Source organism: Euprymna scolopes, chromosome 32, assembly GCF_053919585.1.
Source record: "Euprymna scolopes isolate OS-2025 chromosome 32, ASM5391958v1, whole genome shotgun sequence".
Classification (NCBI taxonomy): Eukaryota; Metazoa; Mollusca; class Cephalopoda; order Sepiida; family Sepiolidae; genus Euprymna; species Euprymna scolopes.
The window spans coordinates 89,300,164-89,316,259 of NC_136513.1; the positions used below are offsets into that span (position 1 = coordinate 89,300,164).

The 16,096-nt window shown below is 34.0% G+C and overlaps 1 protein-coding gene across 1 annotated transcript in view; it reads left to right on the top strand.

Annotated features, from left to right (window-relative positions):
* Nucleotides 1-16,096, top strand: part of LOC145256479 (cholecystokinin receptor type A-like) — a 555,576-nt gene that overhangs the window by 21,486 nt on the left and 517,994 nt on the right. The gene's annotated exons all lie outside the window — the stretch shown is intronic.

Below are 16,096 nucleotides of genomic sequence, written 5' to 3' on the forward strand. Positions count from 1 at the left end.
ATATTTATATATATTTATATATATATATTTATATATATATATATATATATATATATATATAAAACATCTGCATAAAGCATAAGTATAATAAATATGTATAAAGTACGAAAAACATACGCATAAAACATATGTATAAAACATATGTGTTAAGTATATGCATAAAACATATGTAAAACATATATAAAACATATGCAAAAACATTTATAAAACATATGTATTAAATATATGTATAAAACATATGTATAAAATATATGTATAAAACACATGCATAATATATATATATAAAACATACGTATAACACATATGTATTAAACATATGCCTAAAACATATACATAAAACATGTATAAAAATAAATATAAAGAATATGTATAAATATATGTTAAAACCTACATAAAATATAAGTATAAAACATATGTATAAAACATATAATTAAAACATATATATAAACATATAATTAAAACATATATATAAAACATATGTATAAAACATATATATAAAAGATATAATTAAAACATATATATAAAACATACGTATAAAATATATGTAGAAAACATACGTATAAAATATATGTAGAAAACATATGTATAAAACGTATGTTCAAAATATATTTATAAAACAAAAATATAAAACATATGTAGAAAACACATGTATAAAGTATATGTATAAAATACATCTAAAAACATACGTATATAACATACGTATAAAACATATGCATAAAGTATATGTTTAAAACATATGTATAAAGTGCATGTATATAACATATCCATAAAACATATGTATAAAATATATGCATGAAACATAACATAAAACACATGTATAAAATATATGTATAAAATATATGTATGAAACATATGCATAAAACATGTCTAAAACATATGCATAAAACACATGTACAAAATATATGTATAAAACACATGTATAAAATATATGTATAAAACATATGCATAAGACATATGTATAAAACATATGTATAAAATATATATGACACCGATCAGGCTAGCTTTGGTGTTGTAGGAGGTCATGTTGGTGATTTTCCTGACGTATAACCAAACGATGTAGTCCAGCAAGTTCAGATCGGGGGAGAAGAGGGACGAGTGAGAGAAGGATTCAACATTTCAGCGCTAGTTGTGAAACCAAGCCTGGGTCTCTTTGGACTTGTGAGCCGGCGCCGATTCCTGCTGTCGCACCTAGGGTCTGCCAACGGCCACCTGATTGCACCAGGCGATCATTACAGGCTTCAGCACATTCAGATATACTTTCGTACTGACTTTCAAGCCGATTTTGGAGATGTGAGGTGGCATGATGTGGCCCTTACTTGAAACCACACCGAAGACCATAACCGTGGCTGGAAACTTTGTTTTACATCACCCTGGGTACCTCCCTATTACTCGTAGCAATCCAGCGATGTATTTTGAGGGTGCTGACAATAGTCCTGTTGTCATAACTTGGATTGGCAGAGATCATGAGTTGTAGAGCGGCGCAACTCCGGTCTCAATCGTTCAACATTGTGTCACTTTAAGACTTGATAGAAGGCTTCTATCTTTCTTGGGATTTGTACACAACTGGCCAACTGGTAGGTAGTCTGCAACAAATAGAAAATTAGTTTTCATCATGTTTTCTTTTCTAAGACGATCATTTTATCGTTCACCCTGTATAGTTACTGATTAAAGCAGGCAAATATCAAATTCCTATCTATTAATACAAGTAATAGAATAGTTACGGCTTCAAATAGACAAATATTACATCTCGATTTGTAATATATTATGCTTAAATGAATAAAAATATTTTGAATGATTCAAAAATTTGTAAAACTGTTTAAAAATATCAAAAAAATATTTCTGCGGGCGAATACCTAAAGCAGATCATTTTCTCTTTAGAATTCAATATTTGAGCTGGAATTTCAATTTAAGGATAATTGATATATTTTTAGGATCAATTGACACGATATCATATCATTATCACTTGCGTTTTTTTCTTTTTTCTTTTTTCTTTTTAACAAACGCATAGAAAATCCAATATGCTCATACGCCACGGTCTCGTTTTCAAGACCCGTTTGGTCATGCGTTTTGTTTTGCCACGGAATGGTATGTGAAGACATGGAAATTCATCGACCTCTGATCAAAGAAATATTTGAAACAAAAACAAACAAACAACAAAACAACACAAAACAAGACGACCACGCAAAAAGCAAGCTATGGTCCTCTAACAAGAAAATGTATATCGTTGAGTTTTTTTTTTTATCAAAGTTGAATAATCAGATATAATGAATGTGATCAAACGAGTCACATATACGTCTATCAATCATTATAAATTTTGGTATATATTTGTTAGGCGTAAGTGATCTAAATGTGGGATATGTTTAGTTTAATTTAGTTTTATGTGAAAAAACTCAGTAAAATTTTAGCAAAAAGCATTAGACTATATTCTCTACAATTATATAAATGCAAATTTGTATGTGTGTGTGTAAGTTCGTTCCTTATAGACTCCGAAACGGCTGAACAGATTTTCTTTGAAATTAACAGCTTTAGTCTAGTTTAGTATAAGTCTTAGTTAAGTTTTGTCTGAGAATACCCCCGATAACTACCGATAATCGATAATCGAAACCGTTATTTTTATTTTACTATCATTAGTAAATCCATTTTTTCCATCTTGTCGATTAGCAACAATGTTAGAACAACGAGCTGTGAAAATTCTACTGCGAGTAAGTTGATAGGGTGTTTTTTTTTGTTTTTTTTTTGTTTTTTTTGCATGACGTGGTCTGTAGGTTCAAACCCCGCACGTAAATTTGTAATTTTTTTTTTCGTTAACTGGAAAGAAGTCTATCTATCTATCTATCTATCTATCTATCTATCTATCTATCTATCTATCTATCTATCTATCTATCTACTCCTTATATATAAAAGGAACTTCGTCTGTTGTGTGGGTGAGTTCGTTCCCTATAGACTCCAAAATGACGGGACCGATTTAAAAGAAAAAGTTCACACACATGTACCTTATGTACTTGGGAGTGTTTTTAGATAAGTTTTATATCGGAATACCTCTGATAAGTATCAAAATCGATAATCGAAGAAATCTGATCAAAGAAGAAACAGTCCAATTTTGGTCAAAAGTTAACACTTTTATGCAGCCTACCAGCATAATTGCACCCAAGAGGTTTTATCACCACACAAGTAGAATAGCTCGGCCTATAAAATCAATAGTAGGTTCTTTGATAAGACAGAGGCGCGTTCAAAATGAATGCTTCTGTTTAGAGTATAATTGGACCATTGTACTTGACTTTTGTATTTTAAACTTATTCACGTCATTATATAAAATTAAAAATAATTTCATAAAATCAACAGTAGGTTCACTATATTGCAATGTAGACTACAATGAATTGTGGACTAAGTCACTACGGAGAGGCATATAAAGCTTAATCCCAGTGCACAGCGGTGAGTTCCTGACTAAAGTAGGCAATCAATCAGTGGATGATGCCCTTTTCTCTACCCTGCAACCTCTCTCTCACAGAAGAGACGTTGCGAGCCTATCCTTGTTTTATCGTTATTTCCATGGCAGGTGCTCGCCTGAACTCCATTCTCTGGTCCCCCGTCGCCAATCTTTCACGAAAAACACCCGTCTAGCTGAATCCACTGTGAAAAATTTCCCCCACTTTATATCTGTGCCTAAATCAAAACGCGGATCCCATAAACAAAGCTTCTTTCTTAGAACTGCACGCCTATGGAACTCTGTTCCGTCTGCCTGCTTCCCTCAGGACTACAACTTGGATGTGTTCAAGTCCAATGTTAACAAATTCCTAATGAACCGACCCCTTAATTAGACACTTCAAATCTCCACACTAACGTAATGTACTTGCAATAACCCTTATCCCTGAGTGGCTTCCGGGCCTTGATAAGTGGTAATCACTGTGTAAAAAAAAAATTGATTTGATTAACGAATGAGCGATTTCAGTATTTCGATGACAATAAAAGTATTAGAAGTGTGGAATATTTGTTGATCCTCTTTAAATCCCGAGCAACGTCAGGTCGCCCTGCTAGTATATATATATATATATATATATATATATATATATATATATATATATATATATATATATATATATATACATGACATATATTTCAAGATGCTGTCCGTCTTACCGCCCCTTTTTTAAAAGTATGTTGAAATGTTCAACTCCCGACAGCACTCGTCCCATCGCGCAGAATCATTTATGTAATGTTTATGTCAATTTTGGAATTTATTCTTCCCTTAACTTATCAGAAGAAAAGGAACTCATCAACTTTAAAAGAAAATAAAGGAATATGGTCATGATTACAAAATCCAAAAGTCTGAAGTGAAATTGCAATATATAACATGTAAGCAAAGATATTATTCGCTATAAACCATCCTTGGTGCATGAATATTATTTCCTGAGAATTTCAGTGGTATGTAACCAGTAGTTTAATAGTTTACCTGTTAGATATTTACACACACACACACACACATACACACACACACACACACATAGTCTACTATTTTATTTATATAGACTAGCAGGACCCGTGGAAATTCCACGGTAGTTAAAATCTTGTAAAACACATCAATAAGAAATTCCTTATTGTTATATTACAAAAATGAACGTATGGAAGCAAGTAGAACAAACAAAGAACTGTAGTTAAAACTTTTATTGATGGCCAATGCGATCGTAACTGATGCTGTTGATATTGTCAGGAAGTGCTGGTGATGATTGAGGCGGTGACAGGGACGTTGATCAGCTGCTTGGAGTGAGAATAGTGGCCAGTCAGCAGGTTCTGAGGAGTCAGACTGTGAATTAAAAAAAAAAAACTGTGTGACATTGTTGACATCGATTTTGTAAAAGTTCTGATGACCCCAAGTTGTTTAATATTTCAGGACATCTTGGATTACATGTATAGGTAAGGAATAGGTCTGGCTTTCCATATTAACAGAAAACTGCCATTGCATCTTGATACAGTTGTTGAAGATTCCTAGGACTTCCTGTAAATGAAGATGGTAGAATAACTGGTACACCAGAATCGCCATCTTCATTCCTTGCTAAATGATCCATTAAGCCAGAATATTGAGCAGTTCTTGGTTGACTTTGATAACTTTTAATGAAGTTAAATAAGCAACCGTCAACTTTTACATATGCAATAGACTTTTCTATTTATTTTAAATTTTATTCAATGAAGATTTGGAAATTCACAAATATTTTTTAATCGAATTAGTGATATAGATTTCAATTAATGCATCACAACTTCCTGATAATATAAATAGAACACTTTGAATTTTCTGTACAAAAGTTTTTTCCATAAAAACATTGTAATCTGTTATAATATTCAGACTCTTGTGTATTACATGCATAGAAAATGAAGTGTTTCTGTAAATCTTACGAAATACAGTTAAATTTTGATTTTTCGATAATCAAAATGATGTGAGGAAGGTTAAACAAACTGTACACTACTTTTTCATCAAATTATGAATTTTAAATATAAGGAAAGCAATTTAAAAAATTTTTTTTTCCAAAATCATATTTACATCCAAGTTAATTTTTAGATTCCATAGCTGTTCCTGATTGTTTTCATAACACTTCACGGTACACAATATTCTTAGTATATGTTACACCACGCTCTCTGACCTGATTATCATCTCTATGCAGTTGCATTATCTTAAATTTCACACTGTGCTTAGATTGAGCTCTTGAACATGCCACATACAGCTGACCATGAGAAAACATAGGTTGTTGAAGATATATACCAACCTTATCCAAAGTTTGGCCTTGTGCTTTATTGATGGTCAGTGAATATGCTAATCGTATTGCAAACTGTAGCTGATGAAATGCAAACGGAACATTTGTATCACTTGGCTTTAACTTAATTCTTGGAATGATAACTGTGGAACCTCTATTAGACCCATTAATTAAAATAGCAATGATGCTGTTTTGATGACATTCTTTTATTTTCATCCTAGTTCCATTACAAAGTCCTTGATTTATGGATAAATTTCGCAGTCGCATTACTATTGCCCCTATTTTCACATTAAGTCGGTGAGGTAACATTCCAGATGGAGTTAATGAATTTATGAACTCGATAGGATAATTTTGAAGTTCAGCATCATCATCGGAGATGTAATCTGCACTTAAATATGTATTTATGCCTCCGGGAAGATTATTTAGAATTTCTACATTTACTGTTAAACATTCTGTATTTTTTAGAGTCATGATGATTCAATTTTCCATTTCTTGAGGGCTGCAATCAAATATTTCTGAGATTAAAGAACCATTACATACCGAATAGTCAGGAACATCTATGGCATCTACAGGAACGTCATTAAGACTGCTCGTTAGTGTACCATTACAAAGATGAAGGAGCCATCTAGAAAACTCCTGTTCATTTATGTTAGTTCTGACGTTTTGTGTTAGTTGTAATTGACTGAAATGATGCCACAATGGGCATCTTTTAAGGCAGGTGTCTATAATAGATGTAGGTGATCCATGTGGCACTACTGGCAAAATTTGCCTGAAGTCACCTCCAAGTATGAGAAATTTTCCACCAAATATTTTATCGTTACCCATTATATCTTGTAAACATCTATCTATAGCAAGCAGTGCGTGATTAGGTATCATAGAGGCTTCGTCTATGATGAATACCTTTACCTTTCTCAAAAAAGAAGCATGCTCTGATACAGGAGAAACGTTACAGACACCGGTTTCTGTCAGAGGTACAGGTAGTTTGAATATACTGTGGAGTGTTTTCCCTGAAGTTAGTAGCATTGCAGCAATGCCGCAGTGGTGGTTACAGTACTGCTGGAGGTGAAGTAATCATATAACATGTTGAATAAAAAGGTTTTTCCTGATCCGGCTGGGGCATCTAAATAGAAGCAATTGTTGTGTGGGGCTTCTTTTACAGTTGCCATGGCAGCCTTGATTATAGTATTAAAGACCTCTAATTGTTCATTGTTTAACAATTCAACATTAGGCCCGTTTGTATTTCGAGTCATATTATCTATTGGAGGATCACCTGTTGGTTCAGGTAAACCCATTGCCTGGCAAGAAGAACCATGCTCATTAAATATTGCTTTTATAAAATGAATAACTTGGAGGATATGTATATACACTGGCCCCCGCCCTTTGCGGCCCGGGCGACAAGATCAAAGTGTAGTATCTGTTCCGGCAGATGCTACACTTAAGATAATTTGTACCAGTCAATGGAGGGGAAACCCTCTATACTGGGACAATTATTATTTTTGGTAACCAGAGTGACCCCTTTTAGGGGAGCTGGTTTTTACCTCACATTAAAAACGGCCTTGTGCCTAATTTGCTCAGTGGGGGAGCAAATAAATACCATCTGTTCCGGCAGATACTGCACTTAAGATAATTTGTACCAGTCAATGGAGGGGAAACCCTCTATACTGGGACAATTATTATTTTTGGTAACCAGAGTGACCCCTTTTAGGGGAGCTGGTTTTTACCTCACATTAAAAACGGCCTTGTGCCTAATTTGCTCAGTGGGGGAGCAAATAAATACCATCTGTTCCGGCAGATGCTGCAGGCTATGACTAGCTATGACTAGCTATGACTAGCAAAGACCAGATGTGGGGGCAACCCCACATGCCTGACCATTAACCAGCTCCCATTTCCCACCTCTCGGGAGCTGGTCCCCTTTTTCCCTTCCCCCTCCCTTCACTCCTCACATTAAAAATCGGCCTTGTGCCTAATTTGCTCGGTGGGGGAGCAAATAAATACCATCTGTTCCGGCAGATGCTGCACTTAAGATAATTTGTACCAGTCAATGGAGGGGAAACCCTCTATACTGGGACAATTATTATTTTTGGTAACCAGAGTGCCCCCTTTTTGCCTACTTTTAGGGGAGCTGGTTTTTACCTCACATTAAAAACGGCCTTGTGCCTAATTTGCTCAGTGGGGGAGCAAATAAATACCATCTGTTCCGACAGATACTGCCAGCAAAGACCATATGTGGGGGTAACCCCACATATCTACCTTGGTCAATGTAGGGGCAACTCTTCATACCAACAGTTCCTATCCAACTCGCATTTCCCACCCATCGGGAGCTGGTCCCCATTTCCCTCCCCCTCCCTCTCTCTCTCCACATTAAAAAACGGCCTTGTGCCTAATTTGCTCAGTGGGGAAGCAAATAAATACAAACTGGGGGATATGTATAATATATCCACCAATCCACTACACTTTACCGTAAAATTCGGCTAAAACAATTGTTGACGAATTACCTCCTTTGAATCGATATCGTCTGCTTGTGACAATTGAAGCGAAAACCTTATTAGGTATTAAATGCTAAAACATTTTAATACAGCTGGCTAATTGGCTATAAAGTAAGTTATTTCGATTTTTGATCTAACAGTTTAATTTAAAAGAAAGAGCTTAACATTTTCTTGTATCTTTTTTTTATATTAAGAAAAATGTAAGCATCATGCTGAAATAATAAAAATGCCATTCTTAATAAGGGGAGAGGGTTTGACTATTCTAAATCTTCACCTAAATAACCATTTAATGAAAAAAATGTTTAAAATGTTCTTGTATCTTTTTTATAATTTTTGTTAAATAAAAAAACCCAATAAACTTTGATAACACTATTGTAAGAATCATGCTGAAAGCCATTCTTAATATGGGGAGGGGGGTTAACTATTCTGAAACTTTACCTAACAATGTAAAAAAAATAAGGGAAAAATATATGTATGAACAATAAATATTTCTTCAGTTAAATAAATTATACTGTAAATCTTTAAATAAGGAATAAATATTTATTTAAACCATAATTATTGAAACAAAGTATTTTACTGCATAAAAAAACGGTTATGGGGAGAAGGGTTAACTATTTTAAACCTTCACCTAAATAACGATTTAATGAAAAAAAAATTAATGATCTTGTATCTTTTTTTTTGTATAATTTGTTTTAAAATAAAAAAAATAAAAATTTTGATACCGCTATTGTAAGAATCATGCCGAAAGCCATTCTTAATATGGGGAAGGGGTTGTATCTTTTTTATAAATTTTGTTAAATGAGAAAAATCAATAAACTTTGATAACACTATTGTAAGAATCATGCTGAAAGCCATTCTTAATATGGGGAGGGGGGTTAACTATTCTGAAACTTTACCTAACAATGTAAAAAAATAAGGGAAAAATATATGTATGAACAATAAATATTTCTTCGGTTAAAAAAATTATAGTGTAAATCTTTAAATAAGGAATAAATATTTATTTAAACTATAATTATTGAAACAGTATTTTACTGCATAAAAAACGGTTATGGGGAGAAGGGTTAACTATTTTGAACCTTCACCTAAATAGCGATTTAATGAAAAAAAAATTAATGATCTTGTATCTTTTTTTTTGTATAATTTGTTTTAAAATAATAATAAAAAAAAACTTTGATATCGCTTTTGTAAGAATCATATTAATATGGGGAGGGGGTTAACTATTCTGAAACTTCACCTAACAATGTAATAAAAATAATGGAAAAAATATATGTATGAACAATAAATATTTCTTCAGTTAAATAAAATATACTGAAAATCTTTAAATAGGAAATAAATATTTATTTAAATAAATTAAATTGTAAGTAATGAAACTAAGTGTTAACAAAATTGTCGTGTCCATTTTTTATAGTATTTAAATATGTATGCTCTGTCGGTGGGCATTAGAAGATGATGAATGCCTGTAAAAGAAGCAAATAAAACAGACAAAACATAAATAATAACTATGTAAACAACGTGAAGATGTATAAATGTTACAAAATTACTCGATTCGGCATTAAATAACACGAAAAAAGATTGATATGCCGTAAAACAAAAGCAAAACAGAACAAGACGTAAAATATGTTTTGACTATGTTACTCAGTGTATTTGCAAATGGTGACTTTGGTTATTTATTTAATAAAGTCATTCTTGACTTTTGTAACATTTATTTCGAAACATATTTTTTGTTGTGTAAATAAAAAGTAAATAAAAAAAACATAAAGTGACACAGTAAACAACAAAAAAAAACGAACTCGTAACGTTAAATGTAAAAAATATATTTATTACTGAATAAAATAGGATAAACGTTCTTACGATAATAAACAGAAGGCATCGTTAAAAATGTAAGTAAAATACTATTTAAACTGTGGAACGATACCTTCTATGCATAATTGCCTTTAAAATAATCCGGAACCATAAATAGACAGTTATTATTATTATTTTTTTTTTTGTTCGGGAACTTTTGGGAAATAAAAGGGGTTACTGATTTTTAACTGATAAAGATTAAACAATAAAGGGAGATAATTCACATTAATTAATGTTTGCGATGATGATGACGCGTTTCATTAATTAATGTTTGCGATGATGATGACGTGACACCGTACGTACAAGCAAATTAATATATAGATAATTAGTTCATATTTATTTACTTAGGTAATATTGATTTTTTTAGATGAGGATTGATTATTCGTATTATTTGGATTTGTTGGACTACCGTTCTCATCTTGAGTGTGATTTTCACAACGTTTCGGTCGATGTAACCTTTGACCTTCTTCAGGTGTATCTTATCAAACTCAGGAATGTTTCTGTCGAACTCGGGAATTTTGCAAAACTCTGAGATGCCAAATATTGCCGCAAGGACCCGTGGCGCAGTGGTTAGAATACTTGGAAAAAAGTGTTATTTTCCTGAAGATTGAAGGTTCAATCGCCAGTGTGGGTGAGCAAAAAATACAATTGTGAATTACTTAGGACCTCTATCCAGTCATGGCTGACGGAATAAGAGCATGCTACCCCCGTGATTTAAATAAAGGGTTCCGCCCGAAATTCCGTCCAAATTCCCGAGTTCGACAGAAATATTCCCGAGTTCGACAAGATACAAGTGGAGAAGAATTTGAACAAATATTTTGAAAGTTATGCTATTTTTTTTTTATTTCTGGTACTACAACTTGGACGTCTTCAAGTCCAACATAAACAAACTCCTGACAAACCGCCCCCTTAAGTAAGACACTCTATCAAAACCTCCAATACTAATGATTACTATCTCATTGGTTACTGTACACGCAATAACCCTTATCCCTGAGTGGTGACGCCCATGTAAAAAAAAAAAAAAATCACTTTATTACAGCCCTCCCCCGCTTCACAGGCCAAAGGCCACTTGCCCGCGCGCCCTCCGGGGCCCGGGTGACAAGATCAAAGTGTAGTATCTTTTCCGGCAGATACTGCAAGCTATGACAAGCTATGACTAGCTATGACTAGCAAAGACCAGATGTGGGGGAAACTCCACATGCCTGACCTTTAACCAGCTCCCATTTCCCACCTCTCGGAAGCTGGTCCCCTTTTTCCCTTCCCCCTCCCTTCACTCCTCACATTAAAAATTTGCCTTGTGCCTAATTTGCTCGGTGGGGGAGCAAATAAATACCATCTGTTCCGACAGATGCTGCTAGCAAAGACTAGCTATGACTAGCCAAGACCATATGTGGGGGTAACCCCACATATCTGACCTTGGTCACTGAAGGGGCAACCCTTCATACCAACAGTTTCTAATCCAGCTCCCATTTCCCACCTCTCGGGAGCTGGATTCCCTTTTTCCTCCCCCTCCCTCTCTCTCTACATTAAAAAACGGCCTTGTGCCTAATTTGCTCAGTGGGGAAGCAAATAAATCAACAGCCCCCCCCCCGCTTCGGCGGCACGGGGGACAAGGTCAAAGTGTAGTATTTGTTCCGACAGATACTACAAGCTATGACTAGCAAAGACCAGCTATGACTAGGAAAGACCATATGTGGGGGTAACCCCACATATCTGAACTTTGCCACTGAAGGGGCAACCCTTCATACCAACAGTTTCTAATCCAGCTCCCATTTCCCACCTCTCGGGAGCTGGATTCCCCTTTTCCTCCCCCTCCCTCTCTCTCCACATTAAAAAACGGCCTTGTGCCTAATTTGCTCAGTGGGGAAGCAAATAGATCAACAGCCCCCCCCGCTTCGGCGGAACGGGGGACAAGATCAAAGTGTAGTATTTGTTCCGACAGATACTACAAGCTATGACTAGCAAAGACCAACTATGACTAGGAAAGACCATATGTGGGGGTAACCCCACATATCTGAACTTTGCCACTGAAGGGGCAACCCTTCATACCAACAGTTTCTAATCCAGCTCCCATTTCCCACCTCTCGGGAGCTGGATTCCCCTTTCCCCCCTCCCTCTCTCTCCACATTAAAAAACGGCCTTGTGCCTAATTTGCTCAGTGGGGAAGTAAATAAATACAACAGTCCCCCCCCCAATGCCTAGAAAGGGTCGATTGGCAGCGAAAAGTGAAAAGAAATATGTTGTTGCACTTTTATGCGCGTAAATAAATATTTATTAAACATTTGAATAAACTATTCAAATGTTTAATAGATAAGATGGGCAACGCCAATAAAAACAAAGGGTAGGTAACTCCCTAAAAACGTCAAGGTGAACGTACCAATTAAATAACACAGAATGGCTAATAAAAATTAAACAAAAATCAACAATCTAATATATATATATATATATATATATATATATATATATATATATAAACATCATATATATAAGGATAATAGTACGCCATATATATAACAAAAGACCATTATTTACTGAAGTGAAAGGAAAACCCGGGGGTACTTTACCCAAAAATAAATCTATATTTTTTTGTGTGTATTGATAGAATGGCTAATAAAAATTAAACAAAAATCAACAATCTAATATATATATATATATACATATATATATATATATATATATATATATATATATATATATATATTAAAACCAAAACTTACCGCTCAATTTTTCATAAAATATAAAAGCTCTTTATCGAATTCTCCCCACGATGGCATTTCAATGAAAAAATAAATCGTTGAAACAGAAATGAAGTAATATAACAAAGTAGTTTCGTGACAAATTTTGAAGCAATCGCGTAGAACACGAAAAAAAAAAAGGACAATTGATTAAAATTTTTATCGATTTACGTAGGCTCACGATTTTCAAAACAAGTGATCTTCGATGGAATGTATCAGAATCGATTTCATAATAATAAAAAGGATGCACAAAAGAAAATCACGCTTTTTATACGGCGGATTTTATGGTTAAATTTCGGGTTTAATAGTTGTTTCGAGATGACCCTTGGCATAAATATGTGTCGTTTGGTTTTGTTGGTTGCTCGCATATTAAGATGAAAAGCCAGTAATCTCTTTGTATAAGACAAATTTTATTCATGTATATGTGTTTCAACGTTGATTCTAACAGCTAAACTAGCCACGTATTGGAAACCAACACCTTGTATTCGATATCAGCAACATAACTTTTTAAAAGCTGATCTAATACACAGTGATTGGACGATTCCAATATCTTTTTTTTTTCCAATTCCGATACAATTTTCGATTCTGTATTGGATTCCCGATTCCGATACTGTTATAAACCTGGTAAAGGGTTACAAGGGAAAACAGAACGCCAAAATAAAGTAACAACAGATATTGCAAAGTATACAATGGGTGGGTTGTTCGTAGAAGCCGACGAACGACCTAGGTTGATCCATCGGATATCGACTAGTTATTCATTTGTTTTCCACGAAACAAAATGTGACACATTGTCGGTTTAATGTGGGAGATAACCAGTTCCCCTCAAAAAGGGATTCTGCAAAAATAAAATAGCCTTAGTATAGAAGGGGTTCCCCTCCCTCCATTGACTAAGGACAATTAATTTGAGTGCAGCATCTAAGCAGACACCACACTTCAGTAAATAGCCCAGTACAAGTACCGGGTGTTGAATGACACCTTACGGCTTAGTCTTCCGATATTTATTGAGATTGGAATAGGATATTAGTAGGTAACACAGGTTAGTTCCGCCAAAGCACTCAATCCCAAGCTGATAATCCCGAACGGTGTATCAGTATTGTTTCCTCTTGGTGTGGACCATGAACGGCTCAGTGATTTTCCTTTTCTTGGTCGAATGTTGTGATTCAAGTGTAATTCGAGGCTCAATATCAAACGAGGAGGCTCAATATCAAACGAGAAGGCTCAATATCAAACGAGGAGGCTCAATATCAAACGAGGAGGCTCAATATCAAACGAGGAGGCTCAATATCAAACGAGGAGGCTCAATATCAAACGAGGAGGCTCAATATCAAACGAGGAGGCTCAATATCAAACGAGGAAGCTCAATATCAAACGAGGAAGCTCAATATCAAACGAGGAGGCTCAATATCAAACGAGGAGGCTCAATATCAAACGAGGAGGCTCAATATCAAACGAGGAGGCTCAATATCAAACGAGGAGGCTCAATATCAAAGGTGCTCGAATAGTCTCTACTTCTTCCTGAGGCAACTTTTCTTAGTCTCAGTCAAACTTTTGCATATCTGGTGCACATATGTTTTGGGTGTGAATTTTGTTCCCTGGATTATATAGATTGCATTTCCGACCCTTTGCATTCCTTTTCCCAATTCCTAAAAAAAAAAAAAAAAAAAAAAAAAAAAAAAAAAAAAAAAACAACAAAAAAAAAAAAACCTTATTTTTAAAATGCATGAAATGCTTTTCTCTCCAAGATTGTATTTTTTTTTTTTTTTTTTTTTTTTTTTTTTGTACCGTAGAGGTTCTCCCATGTGTGGTATGTCTGATTTTAGCCAAACATAACCTTCACTGGTGATTTGCCTGCTGGTGCGTTAGGGTTTACCGTAATCCTGTATACTTGAAGAAACTGCTGTAGAGCTTTTTCCGTGGCTGATTCCTAAGCCTTCCTTAACGCCCTTTTTAGCGTGGCTACAAAGCGCTCCACTTGGCCGTTACTTTTCAGATGATATTGTGAGGCTATAAAAATGTTTTACCTGATATGTCTCGCAAAATTCTTGCGACTCCGAAGAAGTCAATTGGGTAAGATAATCACAATCAGACAATCAATAGCACCAAAAACGGGCCAAAAGCTAACGTAAGAAATTAATGATTACCGTTGTGGTGGGTTTCCTGCATCTTAGCACCTCTAGCCATTTAGAAAAAACTATCCACCACTTTTTACCAGTAATAATTTATTTTTTAAGGGATCATCAGTTGTTTACCATGAAACACTGTTTCGGGGATTTAAAAACAAAACAGTATATTATATCATGGCTCCCCAGCAGTGTTGATCAAACACCACCACCCTTAATCTTAGAAAAAAAAAAACATGTTACAAATATTAGATCTAGTTTCCTATTCTTAATTACTTTATCTAACCTATTCATGTTATAAAAATGAATTTCTCACCTGTGAGATTCATCTGTTTCCAAATTCAAAATGGATATATTTTTTAATTTACCAGTTTTGTATTTATAAGATTAGGATTAATCCATTTAACTACTTATCACGCACACTATGATTCGTATTTTGTATATTTACATTCTTATTTATTGAAAATTAAATATATATAAATGTTAAAAATATTTATACATACATTTTTTTTTATATAAATACATTTTATACATTACTAATAAAGTTTTGGATTTCCTTTATTAATATATTCTGATTAATTTTAAACGATTCAAAAGCATCAGGAAAACGACCAAATGCTTTATTTAACCGTTTAAATATTTTAGTTTTATCCCCACCTTGTTTTATCATCCTTATTACTAAGTTAGAAACTGGTGGTATAAAATCTATTAATTTTAAAGTAACGCGAGCCATTCTCAAAAACTCTGACATAATGGTTCCATAAAACATAAAAACAGGGTAGGTACTATCTCTATGCGGCATACGCACTATTTGAAAGGAGAAAAAATTATTTTATTAAATATTTTATAAAGAAAAATCCCATCCTCAATTTTTATATCTAAATCCAAAAATGTAGCCTGTTGTCCTCTGTGTTCACAATTCAATTCTAACTCCTTTGGATATATAAGATGTTTATTTTTTTCGAATTCATCGTTATCGTTTATATATATAAGGTCATTCTACACCCATGAAAATCATATGTTTTAGATATATCATTTTTTATTTGTGATGACATATATATATATATATATATTTGAGTTTATATAAATACAGATTTGCCAAAAATGGTGCATGATCCAATCCCATTGGGATATCTATTGTTTGGAGTAATATTTTATTTCCTATTCGA